General features: G+C 38.2%; 2 pseudogenes; both read left to right on the plus strand.

Annotated features, from left to right (window-relative positions):
• The window catches only part of LOC110560548 (large ribosomal subunit protein eL24-like), a 50,419-nt pseudogene that overhangs the window by 14,262 nt on the left and 10,274 nt on the right, over positions 1-25,883 (plus strand).
• On the plus strand, positions 15,955-16,040 carry LOC132653891 (small nucleolar RNA U3; annotated as a pseudogene).

The following is a 25,883-nucleotide window of genomic DNA, read 5'->3' on the forward strand; positions in this document are numbered from 1 at the left end:
GGGTCTTTCTTCAGCATCCATAACCATCAGGAAAAATAAAAATTAAAGCCATTTTAATATTCATCTTAACCCATTCAGAGTAGCTAAGATAATAATGATGATGATGGTGGTGGTGATGATAATAATAGTGACTAATGCTTGGTTGGATGTGGGGAAAAGGGAATGCGTACTCACTGATGGTAGGAATGCAAATTGTTATAGCCACTATAGCAATCATTTGTAGTGGTACCTGAAAATGCTGGTAATATAAACACCACATGATCCAGTTATAACACAGTTGACCAAATGTCAAAAATCTCCATAGGTTATTGTGGTGACATCTTCTCATCCATTCTCAACATTGCTCTATTCACAATAGCCAGGAAATGAAAACATCCTAGATGCCCTCAACTAATACATGAATAATAAAAACATTATATATTTACAAAACAGAATATTATTCAAACTATATGTGCATGTTTAACTGAAATGAAATTGCGAAAATCACATGTCAACCAATCAAGCTCTAAACAGTAATTTTGAGTGAGGTGACCCAGACACAGAAACACGAAGATCAGATGTCTCACTTGTGAATTTTAATTTAATCTTCAGATAGTTATGTTTCATTTGGAATACTTATAGAACTTGGGAAGCTACTAAGGAGCCATGTGGGGGGATTTCAATAGGGTGAGAGGACAGAATGCACTGGTTTAAAGGGTTGAAAGGTAATAATAAAACAGGAAGGTTTAAATTGTCATGGAAGAGGGGAGGGCAGTGTAAAAGGAATACAGGAAGGAAGAGATAACATTAAAGACTTTTCAAATAATTCTTATGGAAATCTACTACTGTAGAAGTTTTCAAAAATGTATTTTTAATAATATATGCATGTATACACACACACACACACACACAATGAAAATGGAGTTGCCATTTTAGTAATACAACAATGGCCCTACTAGATACCAGAGACTAACAAGTAAAATTCCTAATGTAATAATAAGTTATTTCCTTTAGAGTTATAAAATCAACTGTTTCTCTTGGCTGCCTTCCAGTACTTGATGGTAAGACCTAAAGACTGAAGACATCCTTGAGTACAGTACATGAGATAGCAAGCTGGGACTGACCTGGAAACTTCATCTCTATGGCTAGTTTTTATACTGCTAGACAGTGCCATTTATACTGTGGAAGAACAAAAGTAATCATTCTTTTCCACCTGTGAGTACTGCCAGCTACACTAATGACTGTCCTGACAAGACACGCCTGGTGTGCAAAAGTAGCCTGCATATTACAGAAGTAATGACAGAATGGCTACTGACTAAATTAAAGTCATACTCCAAAAAGGAGACCCATACCTGACATCATTACTGGGGAAAAAACCTGAGACTAGACAGGTACCAGGCCACAGATGAAAACGTAGTGCTATTTTGTGAAATGCCCATACTATTACACTGAATCCTAATGACACAATTATACCCACATATTATTGCATCTCTGAATCCTCATCAAAGAAATGTCTACTTGTAGTAGATTGTGATGAAGAAAGAGACACACAACCAGAAGGAAATAAGAGACTATAGAATGCTCAGCTGTGAATTGCAACCTTCCTCATGAACCTCAGGTGTCATTGTAGAAGAGGAGAAAAAGAGCATATGAGTCAGAAGTGGCAAGTGACTGCAAGGAAATAGTTTTCAGGACCCAGCAAGACAGCTGCACATATGAACTTGCAGCGGTTGGGACAATTTGCACAAGACATGTGAAAGCTCTATCCGGATTAAATTTTGCTATGGAGAGGCAAATTGGCCATGAAATCCTCACTCTAGTTGTTGGTGATTTGACAATTATTAGATGCTAAGAAAAGAAAAATCTATTTTCTCTAAGAATATAACCATTTGGTAAGCAACCTACACTTCAATGAAGGTACACATCCAAAACTATTCAGGCAGCACAAGTTGGTCTTGGTGAAATTTTTTCCTTTTTTTGTATTATTTTCATTTATTACAATTTATTCAATTTGTATCATGGCTCTGGCCCCCTCCCTCATCTCCTCCCAATTCCACCCTCCTTCCGTCTTCTCCCCCATTCCCCTTCCCTAATCCACTGATAGAGGAGATCTTTCTCCCTTTCTATTTGACCCTAGCCTGTAAGGTCTCATCAGGACTGGTTGCATTGTCTTCCTCTGTGGCCTGGCAAAGCAGCACCATTCCAGGGGGAGATGATCAGAGAACCTGTCACTGAGTTCATGCCAGATAAAGCCCCTGCTCCCCTTCCTAGGGAACCCACTTGGATACTGAGTTTATGGGCTACATCTGAGCCAGGGTTTTAGGTCCTCTCCGTACCTTGTCCTTGGTTGGGGTATCAAGTCTCTCCAGAACCCCCAGGGCTCAGTTGGATTTTTTTGTTTGTTCGTTTGTTTTTGTTTGTTTGTTTTACCTCTGTTGGTCTCCTTTTGGAGCTACTGTGCCCTCCAGGTCTTTGTATCTCCCCGTTCTTTCATAAGATTCCCTGCACTCTGCCCAAAGTTCGGCTATGATTCTCAGCCTCTCTTCTTCGATGCCTCCATCAGTAGAGTCTTTCAGAGGCCATCTGTGGTAGGCTCGGGTCTTGATCTGACACTCCAAACCTGGTGAATTTTTTACAAACCAAAGGGCACAAAGTTGCTTGTATGGGAAAGGGAAGGAAAATATAGGAAGAACTGGGGGAGTGTGTGAATATGATCAAAACACATTGTACAAAATTCTCAAAGAACTAAACCTAACTAAACAAAAACAAAAACCTGAAATTAGACCTTTCCTTTGGAAGACAGAAAATTGTGTCATCAAAAGCCTTAGTCATTAAAGATTAAAAAGTAAGAGATACAAATTATAACATTGTTAAAAATCAGACTAGTCTTCTGAAGTTATATCCTTTTAAGAATTTTATAAATATATCTTAAACTGCAAAAAAAGAGATTTTAAAATAATTATTTAAAATAAATTGACATCCCCATAAGAAATTTAAGTACTGCAAATAATAGTTTAGTAAAGAATATTTGCTTAGAAAGTAATTAAGGAAATCAGTTTTTAATGAAAGCAATTAACATATTCACAGTGCTTCTATTTAATGTAATTGCTTAATATTAATGTGCAGCATCAATGGTTTAAATTAGTTTTCATTTGATATAGAACATCAAAGCTTTCTGTTGAGATTAGATTTAGCTAAATGACCTGTATTTCTAGAGGCATAGGGTGTTTAAGGATAGGGGTTGGAGAAGCATTTAAACATAATTGAAAATTATATTGGAAGATCCAATTATTGGCCTTTGTAGTCAAAGTTAAATCATTCAATCTTTATGATACAGCTCTGCCTCGATTTCAAACACATGTGGTCCACTGTTAGCTAGGATCTCATAGAGGCAGGCATACAGTTATGAAGGATGCATGGCAGTGAGAGTAAGCTCCTTTTTAACATAGCATTACTTTGAAATATCATCACCCAATGTCCTGTCTCTTTCTGTAGACTGAGACCAGTGTGTAGGGATAACTGGCAGGAGCCCTGTAGCTCATTCTTGAACAAAAAGAAAAATGAATTTCTCTCAATTGAAACATGAGTTGTCAACTTCATCAACTTCATAAACTTCATCATGAGTTGTCAACATTTTCATATTTGCAGACTGGATAGCAGGTTCTAGAGATCATGGGTTCCATTCCATCAAGGAGAAATATCGTGTTTCAAGGGAAGATTTGGTAGACTACCTACTACAGGGATTGAAAAGTCCATCAGGATGAGGGGCTGAAAAGAAAAGGGGAAAGCTACACTAAGCCAGTAGTTTGATGTTACGCTCTCATACGTATTGTTTTATAATAATTAGAATTCCTTTTACCACAGTTAAATGTATATATTAAAATATATGTGCTGATCTTTTCTTATATTAAAATATTTCTCAGATTTGATGTGATTTGAGCCAGATAGATGACTTATATTTATTTTTCCAAGTTCCTACCCAGTGGGAAGATTTACAGGATGTTCTTAACATCTCTGTTACTTTACCAATAAGGTAAGTCATAAAAGGTACATCGCAAATGTGTTGTGAAGATTAATAGAATAATGACAACTCAGATATATATGTTAATACCAAGGATACAGTAATATTCAGTACATTTAGATAATACTATGGTTCTTTCTATATTTGTATAGATACAGAATTATTAACAATCATATCGATTGCAGCAATTAAGAGTGTTTTGTAGTATTTAAATAAGTTAAATTGTCTTCTCCTGTATATTTGATCTTATTCTGATGTAGACTTCATGCTCAGAAAACCACATTCTGATTCTGGGACATTAGAAGCTGTCTTCTATTGTGATCCAATATCAGATTGATGCTAATACTCTTCATTTTATTACTTGATTTCTCATTGGGTGAAGAATGACTGTCTATTGCATCAATAACAGATATCATAGGAAAAATATATGGAAGATATTCAGTAAATGTGTGTTCAATGAATTAACTGAATTAACAAAGTAGGTCCTATATTAACAAGTAAAGTAGGTCCTAGGTCCTATATCGTCATGCTGATGACATTTTTCCACAGGAAAATTTTAGGTGTTAGTTCTATGACTTAAGAGAACTGGTGAGCAAGTACGTAAATAAGAAATATTGAAGAGTAATTGTTTGTAATTATGTACTTTGCAGTATTTTTTTACTAACTGTAAACAAATCATTTTTCTGTTGGTAGCCATGTCATTTACATTAGTCAGGAATGCCCATAAATTAAAGCAAATAGCACTATAAAACATGGCCTTAGTTTTCCTTGATTATCTTACGAGTTTCCCTTCAATTCCCAAAAAGCCCCTTCATTTTTCCCATACTCTGATGATATTTAAAAACATGAAAATCTCTCCCTGTTCTCTTTCCCTTATATTAGCGGAATTTTCCCTTGCTCCTCTCATATCATTTGTCCCTTGAGCTGCACAACTTATCACAATGCTATTCTCACCTTGAATGTGGCCTTGACAATCCTTTGTTGATGATAACTCCTAGTACCATGTGGTTTTTCTTAATACTACCTAGGCTTGTGGTCTGGGCATCATGGCATTTTGAAATTAAAATGATGCCTATGGGAGATTTAATTTCTCAACAGGCATCTTTCTATAAAGTAGAACTACTTTTTCCTTTGAAAAATGAGTAGCTAGCACCTTTATAAAAGCTCAAAGTCAACACCAGAATGTTAATTGCACAGAAATTTCCCTGAGGAAATTGACAAAGTGTTCATATTTCATTAAGGTATGAGGCAAATGAAGACATATTAGTGACTCTGAAATTACCGATTAATATAAATCCTATTTATTGCTACATTAATGATTTTATAGGTATAAATATAAGAAAAATAAGTATTACTGTTACCTACAAACTTTTGTAAGCACGACTCTACATGCATAATAACATTCTTTCAATAGCTTAATGTGTTCCCTCTGTTTATTTAACATCATGCTGCTGTTGATTTGTGTCGTGGTGCCGAGGTATCATCTGTCACAGAGAAAACACCGTGACTTCTCCATCCTCTAGTGTCAACACCTCACCTACGCTCTTCCTGTTAACTACGACCTTTATTTTGTTTAAATCTCATTCAAAGGTACAGCTTAATAATTCTAGATTTAACAAAAACTGAGAAAATGTTCTCCTCTGGGTAACAGAGTGCATTTAAAGCAGGGAACTACATGGCATTAAGCTTAATTCAGTTATTTTGAGATAATCCTTTGGGACTTTGAAGTGGATAAAACCCTATAAAGTATATGATGTTTTTATAAAAACTGCAACTTCCACACCAGCCCATCCATGATCCTAATTCTTTCTTTCTGTCTTTCCTTAAACTTACTTCATTCCTTTTGTCTATAAAAATAGTTGATTTTCTGTGACAATGGCCACTCTCAGCTGCTCCATCGTAGTATCGAATTCTCCAGTCCAATTACCTACCGGAGTGGACGCAGGACTAGCCAGAGGATTATCAACATGGATTGCTGCAGCCATGAATCATCTGAAGGAATGGGCGGGCGTGGGAGAGTTAGCAGGCCTTCTGGTGTTGGTCTCCTTGGTTTGCCTGTGGTATATATGCAAGATTAGAGTCTCACAACAGTGTGATGCAGCCATGATCATTCAGGCCTTTACAGCCATTGAAGCAGGACATTCTCCCCAAGCATGGTTGGATACCATAAAAAGCTAAAATGATACGCTCAGGATGCGAGGCTAAGCACTGCACTCAGGGTCAGCCGCTTTGGACCCAGAGAAGAGCATGTCTGATTGCATGCGGGTTGATGCCCCAGGTCCCGCCTCTGAGAAAAAGGTATCGGACGGGTCTGATGCTCTTTGGGTGGATGACACCTAAATGAACATCTGTACAAAGTCCCAATTTATTTCTAATATCAGAGATCAGACCTCTACTCTTGCCTGATGCGTCTAAAACTAAAAGGGGGAACTGTAGAGAGCTGCGGAATGCTATGCCTTAAAGATGGAGCTGGTTTCCGCCTTCCACCTTCCCGATGGTGAGTGCTCTCTGTCACGAACAACTCCACATTTGGCTAAGGCCGAGGATCTGGCTTGCTTCCATGTATGTGGACCTATCTGCATTGCCCACGTGGCACGCCTGGGTTGGCTACCCAGAGGCTATTTAAGCTGTGGGCTGGCTTTCCCCGGGGTCCGAGGATTGTTCAATGTTCCTGAATAAACTGCATTGAAAAAAAAAAAAATAGTTGATTTTCAATTTTGTGGTTCATTGAAAGAGTTTTGCCTGTAAATGGTTTAAGTGACTCTTAAATGCAGACCCAATCCCTTTCCCACATCTCTGCACGTGCTTCACACCCTGAAGCATCTTCTGTTTTCTGCATCCCCTTTCATAATTAGACTGTCACATTCCACTGCTTTCCTCTCAGGGGCAAGCTGGTGAACCCTCAAGTAGAGGCTTCTCTGTAGAGACCAACTTCAAAATACTCATCTTAGTACTTTTCTAGGTTGTCTAGCAGGAGGGTGAATCACCTCACATCTCAGGTAACCAGTCTCCCTCTTTTCTTTTTTTTGAACAAATAAATTAGTTTTATTCTTAGTAATTTTAAAATACATAATTCATTTATTTTTCCAACCACTTTAAAATATGTATTTCAGCTATAGTCTTATCATTACCTTTAACTCTAGAATTGTTTATCATCCCACACTGAAACTCTCCATTAAATAACTAGCTACCTGTTTTCAGTAGGAAACATACCTGATCTTTATAAACTTTTTAACATTCTTATTCTTTTCTCATATATTACATCCTGACTACAGTTCCCCCTCACTCCCTTGCCCCAGTCTCTTCCTCTCCCCCAGATTTAATCTCTCCCTTCCCCCTCAGAAAAGAGCAGGCCTCCCAGGGACACCTTTCTGAGACTGATATTCCAACCAAGGACCATGCATGGAGATAAACTAGAACCCCTGCACAGATGTAGCCCATAGCAGCTCAATTTCCCTCTTAACTTTAAGGAAATAAAGATGAATCAGATGAATCAAGAATTCTTTTTTTTTTTCCAAAAAGACCATCTGTTTATTTAAGTAGATTCTCTGTGAACTTATAAAAAGTCCCCTCATACATTTTTTTGGAAATAGTTTTAACTCTGGCTGGCCTAGTACAATGTGCCACAGACTGTCCTTGAATTTACACCAGCATCAGCCTCCTGAATGCTGGTTACAAGCCTGAATATCCATCCCCAACTAAAGTCTTTTTTTTTTTTTTTTTTGCAATAGACATTTTTCCTTTGTTTTATTTTATTTTATTTTTTATTTTTTCAATGCAGTTTATTCAGGAACATTGAACAATCTTCTGACCCTGGGGAAAGCCAGCCCACAGCTTAAATAGCCTCTGGGTAGCCAACCCCAGCGTGCCACGTGGGCAATGCAGATAGGTCCACATACATGGAAGCAAGCCAGATCCTCAGCCTTAGCCAAATGTGGAGTTGTTTGTGACAGAGAGCACTCACCATCGGGAAGGTGGAAGGCGGAAACCAGCTCCATCTTTAAGGCATAGCATTCCGCAGCTCTCTACAGTTCCCCCTTTTTGTTTTAGACGCATCAGGCAAGAGTAGAGGTCTGATCTCTGATATTAGAAATAAATTGGGACTTTGTACTAATGTTCATTTAGGTGTCATCCACCCAAAGAGCATCAGACCCGTCTGATACCTTCTTCTCAGAGGCGGGACCTGGGGCATCAACCCGCATGCAATCAGACATGCTCTTCTCTGGGTCCAAAGCGGCTGACCCTGAGTGCAGTGCTTAGCCTCGCATCCTGAGCGTAACATTTTAGCTCCCATGCTTGGGGAGACTGTAAAGGCCTGAATGGTCATGGCTGCATTACGCTGTTGTGACACTCTAATCTTGATGCCCCTCACGCTATGACTCTCTTTAGACAGAAAAGGGATCTTGGAATTACAGCCGCCATTGTTACTGCCATCTCATTGGCGGCTGTTGGAGCTACCACCAGGGCATTAGCCATGAGTCATACTGTGCAGACTGCTCAGACCCTGAATAATCTTTTAGCCAATGTAGCTCATGCCTTAGATGTACAAAAAGGAATTAATGCTCAACTAAAAGGAGGCTTGATGGTGTTCAATCAGAGGATTGACCTCGTGCAGGAGCAAATTGATACCCTATGGCAAATCGCTCAACTTGGCTGTCAATGAAAATATGCTGGACTTTGTGTCACTAGCATACAATATGAGAATTTTTCCTGTGCTGCAAATCTGTCTAAACAATTGTCTAGCTATATTTTAGGTAATTGGACTGGAGAATTCGATACTACGATGGAGCAGCTGAGAGTGGCCATTGTCACAGTAAATTCTACCAGAGTGGACGCAGGACTAGCCACAGGATTATCACCATGGATTGCTGCAGCCATGAATCATCTGAAGGAATGGGCGGGCATGGGAGCGTTAGCAGGCCTTCTGGTGTTGGTCTCCTTGGTTTGCCTGTGGTGTATATGCAAGAATTCTTGTTTAGCTGGAAATGATACGACATACCTTTAACATCAACACTTTAGAGGCAGAGGCAAACACAGCTTCTGAGGTCAATGCCAGCCTGGTCTACATAGAGAGTACCAGTGCATTCAGGAATACATGGTGTCTCAAAAAACAAAGGAATTGTAGTTCATGACTTCTGATGAAAGCCAAGATCTCAACCAGAGAGTTTTCCAAAAAGCTTATTGAGTATTTGTTCAGCAAGGAATAAATTAATATTTTCTCCTAAATTAGTATTCCTATATATATAGATCACTCTCCTAATAAACATCATCAGAGGAGAAAGAGGTTGATAAATGAGATTCAAAGACCAAACTTCCACACCTATCTATTCTTTATAAAGTGAAATCAAATTACACATTAAGAAATCAACATAATTTTATGATTTTCTTTCAGAGATAAGTGAGGTCAATCTTGGAAGATTCTGTACTATTAATTCTAAAACTTCTTTATCTCCAACTCTTTAGGAAAAAAAAAGAAAACTAAAGATTCAACTTGTACTTTGGTGCTCATAGCCAAAATGATCTGGAAAATGAAAGTAATGATAATACAGTATGTTGAAATTTTTCTTGTGTGAAGAATCTTATTTTATGAAATTCTGTCAAATTGTCTATGAAGTGGTAATTACTATCACTCAGTATGCCCTGCTAGATTTTCCATGTAAAAAAGAGCCTCAGGGAAATTAAGTTGCCCAAAGGCAAAATCAAAAATCCTGTTCTGAAGTACTGCACAGTCCTCCTTATAACAGATATTCAGATATCCTTATGAAGCCAACGATATATTTCAACAAAAATATCAAGGTGTGAATTTTTATTTATTTAATCATATCTCCCTTAGTGGACTTGGGGAGTGGCATGCAAGCAGAGGGAGGAAGGAGGGTGGGACTGGGAGGGGAGGAGGGAGGGGCTTATGGGGGGATGCAGAATGAATAAAGTGTAATTGATGAAAAATTAAAAAAAAAGAAATATAAAGCAAACAAAGCAACAAGAAGGGAGTTGTACATCTACACTTACCATTCATATTTATCTCTGAGCACATGATTACAACAGATTATTTATTCTAGATTTTGAAAAAAAGAGAGGAGAGGGCGCAAATAAGAGCTGGGATGTTATTTTAGTATATAGGATTCCAAGAGGGGGAAAACAGAAATGGCCATCTAAGCCACGCATGAAATCCTAATCATACCTAGAGGTCCTTTCATGAGCTAGAGAGCTATCACATCAATTTATTTCAGTGAAATAAACAATCAGAAGTCCAGACTATTACTCATTGGAAAAGATATGAAATTATTTAACTTCAAAACCCCTGAGCTCTGCATTAACAAACCATCACCAGTGGTTTGCGTTGTCACTTGGATCCCTGTCAGCCTCGTCTGAATCTTCTGTCTACACAACATGTGTACTGATGGCATTTTCTAATGTTCACTCTTGAGATCTGTACATGTCTCCTTCTACATACCACTAATATAGCTCATCAGTGTTCAAAATCAATGTCTATCTTCCCATCTTCTTCTTAACTACTTTGCTCTGGCTTTCCCTTTCGGTGTTAGCCAGAAGAGGAAGGAGAAAGAAACAGTATATCCTGCTGCAATCTTTGCTCTGAACTTCCACATAATTTTCCCTCTCAGCCCACTAAGCAGTGCAGTGTGGGAATATTTATGCTGACATGGTCAAAACATATAGTCTGTACTTACCTTACTTAGGAAAAGAGCGCTGTCCTCTGCATTTTGTCTTTCCCACATGGCAGAATCCTTGATCTTCACTGGGATTCCTGGCACAAGTGATCCCGATAGAAGTTATGTATTTGAAGAACTTAGCACATTTATGGTGGTGAATATTTTTTATGGAGGAATACTTTCACAGAACCTAAGACAACATCTTTGTAACACAGCAAATGTCTTGCCTGGATTTAGAGCATGTTTAACTGAAAGTGGAGAACACACACAAGCATCTTGGGTTAACCACATTCTTGTCTCCTTTTTCTCATCTTATATTGATCCAAGTAATTTACTTTTCACAATAACTAATAATGTTTGAGGGTCGCTGATGAGTGCATTCAATATTAAGGATGCATTCTAAAAGCCCATGCTTCATTGATTAAAATAAAATACATTTCCTCCGTTAATCTCCCCTGAGAGACTATTCAGGAAGCAATTTTCATTAAAGTGTCTTGTCATTACTAATAAAGCTGCTATGAATATGGTTGAGCAATGTCCTCTGGAAACAACCCAGATATCTCTCAACTGAGAAATGGATACAGAAATTGTGGTACATTTACACAATGGAATACTACTTAGCAATTAAAAACAAGGAGTGAGGTATCCCAAAAGCAGAAAGACACATGCTGTATATATTAACTTATAAGCAGATATTAGACATATAATATAGGATAAGCATACTAAAATCTGTACACCTCAAGGGAGCTAAGCAAGAATGAGGACCCTGGGGAAGATGATCAATCCTCACTCAGAAAGGCAAATGGGACAGACATCCGAAGAGGGAGAAAACAGGGAACAGGAGAGGAGCCTACCACAGAGGGCCTCTGAAAGATTCTACCCAGCAGGGTATCAAAGCAGAGGCTGAGACTCATAGCCAAACTTTGGCAGAGAGCAGGGAATCTTCTGAAACAAGTGAAAGATAAAAGACCTGGAGGGGACAGGAGCTCCACAAGAAGACAACAGAACCAAAAAATCTGGACCCAGGGGTCTTTTCTGAGACTTATACTTCATGGAATATTCATGGAGATAACCTAGATGTAGACCATGGCAGCTCAGTGTCCAAGTGGGTGCCCTAGAATGGGGAACAGGGATTGTCTCTGACATGAACTCAGTGGCCTGCTCTTTGATCACCTCCCCTCACAGCCTTACTAGGCCACAGAGGAAGAAAATGCAGCTAGTCCTGATGAGACCTGATAGGTAGGGTCAGAGGGAAAAAGAAGTCCTCCCCTATCAGTGGATAATGGGGGGGCATGGGAGGTGGGATTGGGAGTGGATGAGGGAGGGGCTACAGCTAGTATACAAAGTGAATAAATAGTAATAAATAAAAATTAATTAATTAAAAAACCAAATGTCTTGTCATTCATCATCTCTCTCACATCCAGTCATACATAAATAATTAAGTTTTCACCAGAATCTTACTATTCCTGTCTTTAAGACCTACAGACACATTGAAATAAATACCTAAATAAAAGACGAACTTGAATGAAACCTTCGTTATTTCTCTAATGCATGGCTATAAGACAGAAAAACATGCTCATTTTAATCCTAGGCTTCCAGAGACATACCTTAACAGGATCTCTAATAATGTCTAGTATTTAGATAAGCCACTATTCTTTAAATATTTTAATTGATTTCTTTTCTCATTGCCTATCCCCTTGTAGGACAGACCAAGAATTATTAACTCCATTTTGCATCTAAGAAAATTAATTCTCAGATAGATTAAGTGAATTGCACAAAGTCATATATCTAGCAAGCAGTTCAATTGGAACTTATCGAAGGTTTTTCTCTTGTGTGACCCTGTGAGCTTGCCATTTATATTACGCCATCTCTTCCCTATCTTGTGCATTTAGAAACATTTGCTAGGAGAATGCATTGCCATCTGATTTGGCTAAATGGTATTGTCTTGGTCATCTCTGCATGTTGTCCTGGTTCTAAACAAGGGTAGTGTCTAACGTAAACCTGCAGAGAGGCTAGACAAGATAATCTTACTGATTCATGGAGTTTATTTTTATTTTTTTAATGTGTAGTGTCTCCTCCTCTCACCTTCAGATTCTACCCAGTGCTTTGATGACTTGACCCACTGAAAGTCTATCTCTGTTTCTTCCCTGAGTCCCCAAAACAAGTATGCCTCACATATCTGGGGTGTGTAACTCTTAACTCCAATGCCTCAATCACAGCAGACATACTTAGAAAAAGATTTAATGAAATAGCTTAAACCACTGCCTTTGAACATGCTGCTGTCTTCAAAGGAAAATTTGAATTTAAAAGAAAAAGCCGTCTGAACTTTTAATTTTTTTGCCTAGTGTAACATAATTTTCCCACTCCCACTCAGCGGTGATGGCTCCCTCTGATGATAGTCCTTACCATGATTATGTCACAAACGGAGGAACAAGTATGGCATGTGAAATCATTTTCTTTCCCCCGCTGCCTGTCTCTTAGGAGAGAGACAGTAGCTATCTCTGTAGACTGTTTCCCCCACCTACCATCATTGTTGCACTCAGAGAGGGATTTAATACCATATCTGAAGATGACTTCAAGTAGAATATCAGACCTGTTGCTAGGATACGAAGGAGTTGGAAACACTCTTGCGAAGATAGGTTGTCTAGATGCAATCAGTTTCATCTCGCCACTTCCTGGTTTACAACAATGGAGAGCCGGATCCAATCTAGTCTGTGATGGTTCATTTTAAATACTAATGAAATATTACAAAGTAAATGGAGCTCCTCCAACGAGAGAACAAAGACAATGAGAGTGCAAAGAAAGTTAGTTTTCACTGAAACTTATTAAACAAGTAACGTATGTATATTTATCACCAAGTCGTAGAAACCATCATAGTATCCTCATCACATAGGCAAAACACAAAAAAACAAAACAAACAAATGAAGAAAACTGAGTCTACATAATAAAAAAAAAGTTAAATATTTCCCAGGGGTCATTTCAAAATCCATTCCTCTGCACAAATTACATGTCAACAAGCTCCTTGAGCAGGTGGATTCTATTTACCTTTTAAGCAGGAGAGGTCAGATTTGAATACCAGGCACCCTGCTATGCTTTGAATATGAATATTTATTTCCCCCATAGACTCACATGATTGAATACTTGGCTCCTAGTTGGTGGCACTGTCTTGAGAGGTTGGAGAACCTTTGAGATAGGAGACATGGCTGGCAGAGATAGGTCAAGTAGAGGCGTGTCTTGGTGAGTTATGGCTTAGCCTCTAGGTCTGTCTGCCTCCTCTCAGGTGCCATGATTTGTCCAGATACCTCATGTTTTCTTTGCCAAGCCTCCCCTTGCCATGGTGGGCTGAATCATGTCAAACCATAAACTGAAACAAATCCTACCCTATTTTAACTACTTCTGTCAGCATATGGTCAAAGAAATAAGAAATGTAACGAATTCTCTCTTCCTCCTTCCAGTATATCTACCTAATAATATAACAGTGTTGTTTGTGTAGTTAGTAGACAGACAGAGAACCTCATATTGTTACACCCAATATGAGGTCACTAGTGTAATGAGATAAGAAACAATATTTGTTCTCCATCAACAAACCTACAAAAATTGGATGAAACATAAAGATACAACAAATATTATAGGTTGGCATCTAATCAGATTCCACATTATGCAGTAGATACCCGCAAGGAAAGAGAATGGGATATAGTGGCATGAAACTGTTTTCAAATCTAAGGACTTTTTGCATGTGTGCATGTGTTTAGGTGAATGTATGCTTGTATGTGTCTTGCCAACCTGCTTGCTCCAGGCATCACCTTCCGCTGCCTCTGCAGTACTGAGATTACAAGCACTCACCATGCCTGCCCCACTTGAAGCGCAATCATTTTATCCACTCCCCAGTCCCCAGTGGTATGTGCTGAGGTTCCTGAAGCCTATAGTCTAATTTGTCACTAAGGAGGAGAGATTTATCTGGCCTGTGTTAATATCAAAAAGCACAAGTTCCACAAAAGTGCTTTTTAAAAATATTTGTTAAGGCTACACTTTCAGTGTCATTTCTATATTTTGTTACTATAGAAGTTTATCTTGCTGTATAGAACACCTGGAGGTGATTGGTATTGTTTGTTACAAGCATAGGTTTAAAATCATAATGAATCTTTGGGTTGCAAAAGCCTAGTGTGCATTAGCTGTCTAAATTTCTAGTCCAACACTCACTAACACTCACAGATCTGTTTTCCCTTCTGTGAAGGAACTAAGAATCTAAAAAGTAAAATGACTTACCTAATGTACAGTTACTAACATTCACACAGACACACACACACACAATTTTTTTTTTTCAAAGCACAGTTCCCCTTGATGTCTAGGTGCCCTTCAATAATCATGGCTCTTTCTCTGTAAGCTATTTTGATGAAGATTAATTATTTGTTTAACACTGAGGGAATCTGGCACTTTACCAGACATGAAGAATATGTGATCCAGGCTCAAGAGACACGCAATCTAAATAACAAAGACAAACAAGTGCTGTAAAACCGAAAAGATGATTAGAGCCTTGACTGAGCGGCTGCATGTTCAAGTTTATAAAAACTGTTGCTCTTCCCGCTCATTGTCATAACAGCTCATGAACACCACTGAGATGCGAAGGATAATAATAAAAGCATTTATGCAACTGTATGCAATTGCTTGGAAATATTATCCATTTTAGTGAGTTTATTACTGGACAGCTGTTTACAAATTTAAGAGCAGATTGGTCCATGGATGAGTGAGTTTTGGTTGAAGAAACAGGCGCACAAGAGGCCTTTGCTGTCCTCACTGGTAATATGCACACTAACTAATGCTTCATTTTTCCCATAAGGAACAGCTGTATTTTTCCACACAAGTTGATAGAGGTAAATATTGTCTGAATTACCCTGGCAACACTCTTAGATATACAGCATATCTTTAGGGACACTAAAAGCACAGGAGTCCAGATGGACAGGGGACAGGGACACATACACACACACACATACACACACAAACACACACAAAGAAAGAAAGAGAGAAAGAGAAAGAGAAAAGGAAGGGAGGGAAGGAGAGAGGGAGGGAGGAAAGGAGGAAGGAAGGAAGGAAGGAAGGAAGGAAGGAAGGAAGGAAGGAAGGAAGGAAAGAAGGAAAGAATATACATATGTGTGTGTGTGTGTGTGTGTGTGTGTTGAAGTTCCTGAAGTCTGTCATCTACTTGTCATGGGGGAGTATAGATTTATCTGGCCTATATTAATATCAAAAGATTATGTCAGAAGAGCCAATTAAAAAATGTATGATAAGACTTCACTTTCAGGAACCATTTCTATAGTTTGTTACTATAGAAGTTTCTCTTGATGTGTAAAACGCGGGGAGAAAACATTGTTTGTTAAGAGCATAGGTTCAAAACTATCACAAAATATTTTAGACCCTAGCTCTATGTCTCACTGTCTATATGATTTGGGCAGGTTACTTAAAGTTAATGAGCCTCAGTGTCTCATGATGTGAAAATACAGTGACTCTGATATTTCACAGTTACTTTTAAGAAAAAAGAAAATACTGTTTTGTAAAATGGATAAAGTGATGATTGGCACACATAGGTGTTCAATAAGTAATGAAGTCACCATTATCCATATGCCTACTCTTACTTATTTAGCCTAACTGGATGGTTTGTTTGTTTGGTTGGTTGGTTGGTTGGTTTGGTTTGGTTTGGTTTGATTTTTTCAGGACATAGATTTTCTTTGCAGGCCTGGCTGTCCTGGAACTCCCTTTGTAGACCAGGTTGGCCTCAAACTCATAGAGATCTGCCTGCCTCTGCCTGCCTAATGCTGGGATTAAAGGTGTGTGTCACCACCACCCAGTAGAACTATGATTTTTTTCCATGATTCTTAATCACACTTTATGATGTAAAGAAAGAGTGTTTTTGGAAGTCAGATAAAGTGTACAATGCGTATGTTTCAAAAGCTTAAAATCACTGTGTCTCTCTTTTCTCTTTGGGGCATAGAGAAGAGTAATAAAGCATAACTCAGGGACCAACGGTGAGAAATCAAATAAGAAACCGTATTGGCATAGAGCCTGAGACATGATGTATACCTAAAACTGTTACCTTGCAATATAAAACTGTCTTAACAGATCACCTTTTATTGTAATCAATTATTTATTCATTTTGTCCATACTTCCTAAATGCTTAAAGGAACCAACTCCTTTTTGGTTTTTCTATCTTTATGATCCCAGAGGCCCCTTAGCAATAAATCATAAATTTTACCTAACAGATAAATGAATATATATTTATTTCTCAAAAATTACCACCAAGAAGAGCTTTTAGATTCATAACCAAAAGGAATAGGTAGGACACAGGATGCTTGCATTTTCAGTCACTATAAGTAAAGCCTTGTTTATATGCAACAAATAGAAATTTATTCTATTAGAGAAAGAAGCAGGAAAAAAAATTCAATGATGTCACCTACACATCTAATTAGTTATTAGTTCACCCAATATTAAATTCAAAATATGTCTCATGATAGCTAGACATTGTGTAAGACTTTATGGGTATGATCATAAACAAAGCAGACTTGGCACAAGTTCTATGGAGTTTTAGGAGGGAGGGGAAGATAGACTCTGCCAAAAACATGGAAAATTATGACATTGATGATTACCATGAACAATGAGGCCAGGATGCCCTGGAAGCACATCTAAAAGAATGTCAATTAAGAAGTTTTTCTCTTTTGTTTCTGTTTTCGCCAAGATCCTTCCAAGTTGACGACTATAGAATACAAATAACCATAGCCTCTAAGCAAGAGTCACTGAGAGGTAGCTCCCAAATCTCTGTTGGTTGTAGTCATTTCCTTTTAGGCCGTAAAAGAGAGCTAGAAATAATTCTGAAAATAGGTTAATCCATATACAGGTTTTCCAGACTGGAGATCTCAAGAGTAAAAGTACTGTGGCATCTTCAGTGTTGCTCTGGTAGAGTCAGGGCTATCTGCACCAGCAAGCACATAAGCCATTCCAGGACTTGATCCTGATTCGTAGACAAAGACTGACTCACTTGTTATGCTTATCATCAGAGGACTCTAGGGAGCCTGCCCTGCAGTACCTGGAAGTTTGGAGCTCCTATGAAACTGTAGCGAGTGACTAAGTCAATACAGCAAAATACCAGAGCAAAAGAGAGAGCAGGATTAAGAAAAAGCTAGATTTTTCCAAGCAGCTAAACAAGGGGTTCTGTGATGCAAGTAGATGGGTCCTTCTGAGAAGATTCTACTCACAAGGGTAACCTTCCAGGGAAAGGGCATCTTTACAACAAGAACTGTGAGACAGGACAGCAAGTAATACCAAAAATATACTGTCTATGAGAGTTGTCCCACAGAGGACAACAACAATCCTACAATGAAGACAGGAGAAGCCTAACATAGAAGAAAAAGGAAAAACAATACAATGAATTTGAAGGTCGTGAGAAAAAAACAAACAAAAATCATGTACTCACTTGGTAGGGAAGAATAGCTCTAAGTTTTCTCCATCAGTCATTACTCCTTTATTCTAAAACTAGAAATGCTCTGTTGAGCTTTGCTTCCGCTATGTCTCTATTTTCTCCAAATTAAACCATTCCTTCCTTGAGGGAGGAGAGAGGATGAGCCTCATCAGGAAACAACAAGCAGACAAAGGGCGTTTGAGAAAAGTTGATGAGCTGTTGGGAGATACTGTTAGTGAAAAATTTTTAGCTTTATTGCCTTTTAGATTTTACCTCACAGTGTAAAAAAATGCATTCTCATATACTACCTAATATACTCTTAAAATGAAAAGGAGGAGCCTCATGGAGAAACCTGAGAGTATTCTTCCCTGGTCCCCTGTAAAAGGGGACCTCCATGCAAGGTCAGAAATAAGGAGTCAGCGCCAAAGGGAGTTGCTATTTGCAAAAGGTCTTTCTTTGCACTGGTCTGTGCAACAATGGCCTGGAAGTCACCATATAAACAGCATTACAATTTGACTCTCATGTTTTTATTTACAGGAATTCTCAACAATTCTACCCATTTTGGGAATCTGTGGACTTTGACAGTGGTTGCTGATGCAACTCTGTGTGCTGTGGAAAGCTGATGTAAGCTGTAGGAGGTTGGACATGCTAAAACAAGTTAGATCACTAGAGGCATGTGCTTAAAGCTGATTTTGGGACCACAGCAGAATTCGCTTTTGCCTCCAGCCTCTACACAGTCATCAGCTCCACTTCACCATAAGCTCATACCATTACGTATTGAGCTACACAGTACCAAGGCAAAAAGACTAACTCTCTGCAGCTATGAACCAAAACAAATATTTCCTACTTTTCTGTTGTTTTCTGGAAATGATGGAAAGCTGGTTCAACATGCAGTATTAATAGAATGAATTTCTAAGCAGCCTGCCTCATATCCACAGTATATCCTATGATGAGTCATAATATTTAAATCTTTAACCAAAATAAAACTGTTATTGTGGTTCTTGAGAAATACTATAATTAACCAAATAACAGGATGTAGATGATCAATTTCTAATGATTTTTATACCATAATATAATTCCATGCATAGTATAGACCCTATGCACAGCAGACCCTATGACCATGAACCTTTTTGTGATGCAGAATTCAGAAGCGAATGGCATCTCTGAGCACTATACAATAGTGCAGTTTACAAATTCACTAAGACTGGTCCATAAGGCCATTTAGATAAATTATGATGGTAATCTTTCTGTTTTACTGTGTTGTAAATAGTAGCTGATAGCCGCTGCTAAGTCAGTCTTAGGCACAATTCAGTTACACGTGCGTAAATTTTTCAACACACAACGGTCCTATGTCGCTTAGCTCCCGGTGATGTTGAAAAGACATCATTCTTTCTGCTGTGCTATGGTATAGTCATTTCTGGTCTAAATTTTATACTCCCTAGAGCACATATTTAAACAAACTGAATAATTCAACAATAAAAAGTTTTAGTTAGGGGCATGGACCAATTCCTAACCTTCTAAAGACATGAGCCTCTTAGTCTTTCGTAGTATTGATCTCAGGCTAAAAGATCAGCAAAGGCATAAACTAGAGGAATATTGTCTGGTCTCCCATCTTTGCTGGGCTGGGTTTTCTCCTCGAACACCAATAAATCTGCAGCTGCTGGCAAAGATCACTATCTCTGTTGGATTTGCTTCACGCTGTGATTGCCTCTGGAAACTTAGTCAGATCTTAGTCCAAAGAAATCTCCTCCTGGCATAGCCACACATATCCCATCACCACTAAAAAATCTATTACACTTTATTATCTAATGGTGTGTGTGTGTGTGTGTGTGTGTGTGTGAATGACAGCTTCACATATTTAAATAATGAATTTGAGTTAGCTTCACCACTTCATTCCTCTATCTCATCCACCCCCCAAAATTATGTTTCATAAGATCAAAAATTAATTGAACAAATAATTTGTGGTTCATAAAATGGATATAAACTCATATTTTAATGTTCAAAAATTTTTCATTTAAGCATATCTATACTCAAGCATTTTATATACAGCCTATAGTTTTACCTTACAGTGGCAGGTAAGAACAATTGTAACAAAAACTGTATAGCCCACAAAAGCTGACATGATCGCTTTGCCTTAACAGGGACAGTTTGGTGACCTCTGGCCTACCCTCCCCCCCCCCCCGATTGCTCTACACCTTGAAGTCCTGAGACCCAGGCTGTTCATAGAGTCTCAGAAATGTCATCACCGTGCTCGAAGTGGCTCTGCTGAGGGCGCCACACATCTCCTTTACGTGTAATCACTGAAGCTATGGATGTCTCGCTCCCAGGTGAAAAATTCATAGATTTGAGTTGAAGGCCATATGCAGGGTACGAATGTGTGTCTTTGCTTCTAAGTAAATATATACTGTTCTTTAAAATATTTTAATTGTGTAAAATGTGAAAATTAATTAAATTGTGTAAACTAATTTAACTGTGTAAAATCATCAACATTTCTGATGATCTACAGCTAAAGCCTTAAGCTCATTCTATAATTACATTTAAAAAAAATTTTTTCCGTTAGTACTATTATCTTGTGTCTCCACATTTTATAGTAAGTCTTAAAATTTCCTCTCTCCTCCAACTGCCTCCATGAGCTATTCAATACTGAGTGTTTTGTCTACAGAAAGACATACCAAGGTTATTAAAACAAAACTGTTTAATGAGTTTGTGCCTTTTGCAGGATTATGTAGGATAAGAACTGGTCTCATAGTCTTTATTCTACCTCCAGGCTGATTTTAGGTTCCACTGGACTGGAAATATTAATAGTCTTATTTTTCATGATAATTATCATTAGCTATGCATTATTCAAACACATGTTCAAGTTTGGCTTAAAATAGACACTAAATAGAAGAATAGATTAGAATTATACTCTCTTGCTATTGATCCATCTAAAGCCAAAATAAATGAAAACACATCTGTCATGAAAATAGACTTGTAGCTAAAGCTAAGGGGTAGTTAGTAGTGATTTTTGTTCACTATTACCTATAATTTCCAAGAGATCGATCACACCTCCTCAAGAGCAGTAGCATTGCAAGTATTTTGCTGTCATTTTTGAGTGAGTGTTCTAGAAAAGCCTAGAATTCCTAACTTTCAGTACAAAAAGGTAAACAACCTCATCAATTACTTGCAGCAGCTAAAGAATGATACTATTAACTGCTTGCAAAGGATAAAGCAATTATAATGTCAAGTTTTAATATTTCATAACAAAAACATATAAGTCAGTAGCAAAGCATTTGCCTAGCATGCATGAGGTTCAGAATTCAATTCCCAGGAGCATAAACAGAAGAAAATATGATTCTAAAATATACTCTTCATGGTTTTATCTAGAACAACAAAATTGATAAAACAGAAATCAAATGGTAGAATGACAGAATCTACGTGCAGGAGGGAGTCTTGGAGGTGGTCTGCTTCAACAACTGGTAAAGAGCAGCCCACAGATGAGATCCAATGCTTATCTGTTCCTTTCTGGGTGGTTTGAGAGTACTATCACACACCTTGCATGGATGAGTGACTACAATGAAGACCAAAACTGTATGATCTGCAAAAAATAATTGCCTGTCTTTACACACAGAAACTATTGAAAATTGTACATGTGTTTTAATTGCACTCAGTGTAACTGTTGTTTTGATCTCTTTATATAAAAGGGTGAGATGAGAGCCATTCTCAAGCCTTTCTAGCTCTTTCCAAAATCTCACTGGTTGGTTCAACTCAGCTCTTCTGGCCCAAACTCCTTTCCAGTTTGACTGATTCAAACTGGCTTCTCTTGGGTTTTGACTGAATTGCTCTGCCTGGACTCAAACTAATTCTGTCAATATGTTTTAATCTTCTGTCTTCATCTGTGTCCAGCTTGTTCTCTCTGCCACCTATCTCTATAAAACTACCCCAGTAAAAACTCCCAGTTAAAAAAAAAACCTCAGTAAAAACCTCTTGGTTTAAAAAATTAATAATAATAATAATAATAAAACACCTTCTCTCTCTCCCTGCACTGCTCTTAAGTACCCTCTCTTTCCTTACTTGTCTCATGAGAGTTGGGCATAATCTATCTCTGACTCATTCCATCAGATTTTTCTCTGATTCATGACTGCCTGTCCCTCAATTAGATGTCACTTTCAAACATGCCTGCTCCCTTCTATAAACTAATCTTACTCTCATTGTTTGGGTTTAAAGGTGTGCACTAAGGGTGTGTTTGCTTTCCAGCCTGATCATCTTGTAATCCATAGTGTATCTACAGTCTAGCCATATCATGTACACCTAGGTCTTTGGATTTGATCCTTTGCCAGAGCATCCATGTTGCTGGATTAAAACTCCTGAATATCTCAAAATATATGTGTGAAATCCGTGTTAAGGAACTGGTAAGAGGATGAAGAAGGAAATAAAAACCTACAACTCTTCTCTAAGAACTTAGTGATTCTAACAATAAAGTGCTATTTGTTTCCTTAGTCAGTGACAGTCCATGCTCTAGTCTGTTCACACTAATCACTCTCTATTCCTGACAGGGCATGGGCTTTGTCTTCCTGTGTGTGATCCTGATCTCATACTTATTCTAGCAATTTGGAATTCCAAACCATTCTATTTCCCTTAGACTACCTATTCAGAGAGCTCTTCTTAACTTTACAAGGTTCAATTCATATGTTATATCACCTCCTTAACTTTGCTCTCATGATATTAACAATGGATGTTATCTCTTTTTCTGTAGCAACTTACATATGTTTTCTTTTTCTTCTAATACTATGATGTCAAGCAAGGATTCTTGGGAAATAAATGATGCCAATAAAATTTATGTCTATGGTATGATAGTTAATATTATGCTATAAATCACAATTTAAAGAAAAAAATATAAAAAGTGGCTCTTATTCTCAACTGAATTAGATTCTGCCATGCAGAATGTGTGGACCAGTCTCGAGAGTTTGTTTCAGGATTCTAATATCACAGTGGAGCTTCTCAGACACCTTGACCACAGAGCTGTTCTTCCCTATTGGGAAAAGTCATCCTAATTTAGTAAGTCTGTAGGTTAGGGTGGGACACACATGCACACAAAGCATGAGAAAATGAGGAAGGAAGGAGACACCCATCTAGGCAGTTATAGTGACTTAATGAGTACCGGTGATCCTCAAATGAGGTGATAGATATCACAGCCATATTGCCACACATCGATAAGAACCTATCTGAATGATAGATTCCATTGTTGTTCACCAGTTCAAGTTTCCTTCTGTACCTCAGGCAAGGTGGCTGGCCTTGCCAGAACACAGAGGAAGAGGATGCAGGCAGTTCTGAAGAGACTTGATAGTCTAGGGTCAGTTGGTAAGGGAGCAGGGCTTCCCCCTTTCTGAGGACTAGGGGAGAGGGATAGGTGAGAGGAGGGAGGGAAGGGGGTGGGACCAGAAGAAGATGAGAGAGAGAGGGCTACAAACGAGATGTAAAATGAATAAATTAATTTTAAAGTGATTCCTTCTGTGACAGTATCTAAATGTGATAATGTGTTCTTTCTAAAGATTAAGCATTAATTAAGAATTATAAAAAAAAAAAGTCCTTGTATTCACTACCATTGGACTCTTGGTAAGCACTGACTCTTTAAAATATATTCCTTGGTTCTCTGTTATAGATCTCCACCTTCCACTATAATTCTAGTTATTGTTGATACTTCATCTTTATTTGCATCTTGTGCCAGTTGGGTCCCTTCTTTATGCAGCGTCTATTGAAGTAAAAATCACTGGTTTCCTTGATTCGAGTATTACAGAGAAATCACAACTTCCTTGTTCTCTGTGTTAACCACCACTCAGCCTTACAAGAAATGATAGATTATTTTCATTTTTAAGATGAATAGCCACGGCCATTTCTATCATCATTGGTAACTGTACAAGTTTGATCATCTGTAAAGTATAATTTTTCCACGTTGATGTAAATGTCCCCTGTTGTGCAAGACAAAATGTTAGTTTGCTAACATGTAGTGAAATGCTTAAAGTCTACTTAGCGATGAAAACCCAGGGCTCTGCTGCTTTCTGTGTTGTGCCTCAATGTTTTCTCCTGTGGCTATCAATAACAGTGGGGTAAGAGGGAAGAAAATAGAATGGACTGAAGTTTCCTGACTGGTTAATTGTTGCATGCTTACCTTCAGAGTAGTTCACATTATAGTAATTTGTTTAAAGACCTGGCCTCAAGAAAAATGTCAGCTTAAACCCAGTTCAGGTTTATATATCTTTCAACTCTTCTCACCTAAGGCAGGATCAGAGTCTTATTAGAACACAGTGATCATCTAATCACATCATACCAGAGAGAAATTAAGTTGACCAGATGTTGCTGAAGAGACCTAAGGACTTGGTTAATTCATACATTTGTAGGTTGAATCTCAGAATGCAGTGAGCAGGCCAAAATGCTAACCTGTGTGTTTAGAGACTGTAAATGAAAGGCAACTACAAGGTCCCAGCAAGAGAAGAGAGTGTAGTGGATGAGGCTGGATGGATTATCCCGATATGGGATGAGCTTTACATACGAAATCCCGCAATGTTAACTCGTGACTTAATATGCTGACTTAAAAATTAACTACAAGCCAGACTAATTCAGGTGATGAAGGAGAGTGGCAAACCTAGGGAACAAACTCACTGCTTTGGTGTACACAAAAGGGTGAGGCTCTCTCACAAAGTAGGTGGAGGTGGGGATGAGGGGGCTTGTGTGGTTCAGAGGGTCAAAGCAAGTCACCAAGCCTGGGCACCTGAGTTTGATCACCAGGACCCACGTGGTATAAAATATACCCACCTCCACAAGGTTGTCCTCTGACCTCCACACAGGCACTGAGGCATGCACACCCATACGTACTTACTAATACTAAGACAACTTGACTCAATTTATCACAATTCTACATGTATGCATATGTTTTTAAACAGTAACTTCATTTCTGACATTTTTCCTGGTAAATTTTAAGTACAAGGAGTTGTTTACAGTGACGTCATTTACAATGACAGAACTTTGAGAGCCTGTTAAGTATGCACAAAAACATCGACTAAATTTCTAGGCATCACACCAGCATTGTAGTGGTCTTATATGTATTCTTTTGCTTTATTTCTAAATTTTCTATAATCATTCTTATCTGTGATGAGAAATAATTTTTAATAACATCAACTTCTTTTCTCATTAATTTTTGTAGCTTCGGTAACTGATTAGTAAGCTTAGGTGTTTATTTACTCACTGTTTTTTCTTGATATCAATAGTTTAAATAGCTGAAAATACAGCAAACCTCTCCAGTGGTTGTTTGTTCAGAAGGCAAATTCTGTTATATGGATTCTCTTATTACCATACACCAATTATGGTTGGTGCAAATGTTACAAAAGCTTTGGAAGCTTAAGTTTTCTTGTTTATAAAAGTGTGAGATTTTTTTTCACATGTATTTACTGTGTGTGTGTGTGTGTGTGTGTGTCCACAGTGTGTGGAGGTCAGAGGACAATTTGTAGTCAGCCCTGTCTTTCCACAGTATGGGACCCTAGACATGGCTCTCAAGTCCTAAGATGGGGCAACAAGTGCCTTTACCTGCTGAGCCATCTCTCTTGCTCTTATGTGCAAAACTACAATAACAAAAATAGCTCACAGGAGTTTGATCATATTTGAGAGGACATAGCATCTACGTTGAGGGCTGTTACTTCAAGATGCTAGGTTTTTTCTTACTGAAAGTATATTTTGATATCCACTAGTACAAACCGCTATGATAGTCCTCATTAAGCTGACTATACTGCAT

Source organism: Meriones unguiculatus, chromosome 4 (assembly GCF_030254825.1).
Source record: "Meriones unguiculatus strain TT.TT164.6M chromosome 4, Bangor_MerUng_6.1, whole genome shotgun sequence".
NCBI classification, from domain to species: domain Eukaryota; kingdom Metazoa; phylum Chordata; class Mammalia; order Rodentia; family Muridae; genus Meriones; species Meriones unguiculatus.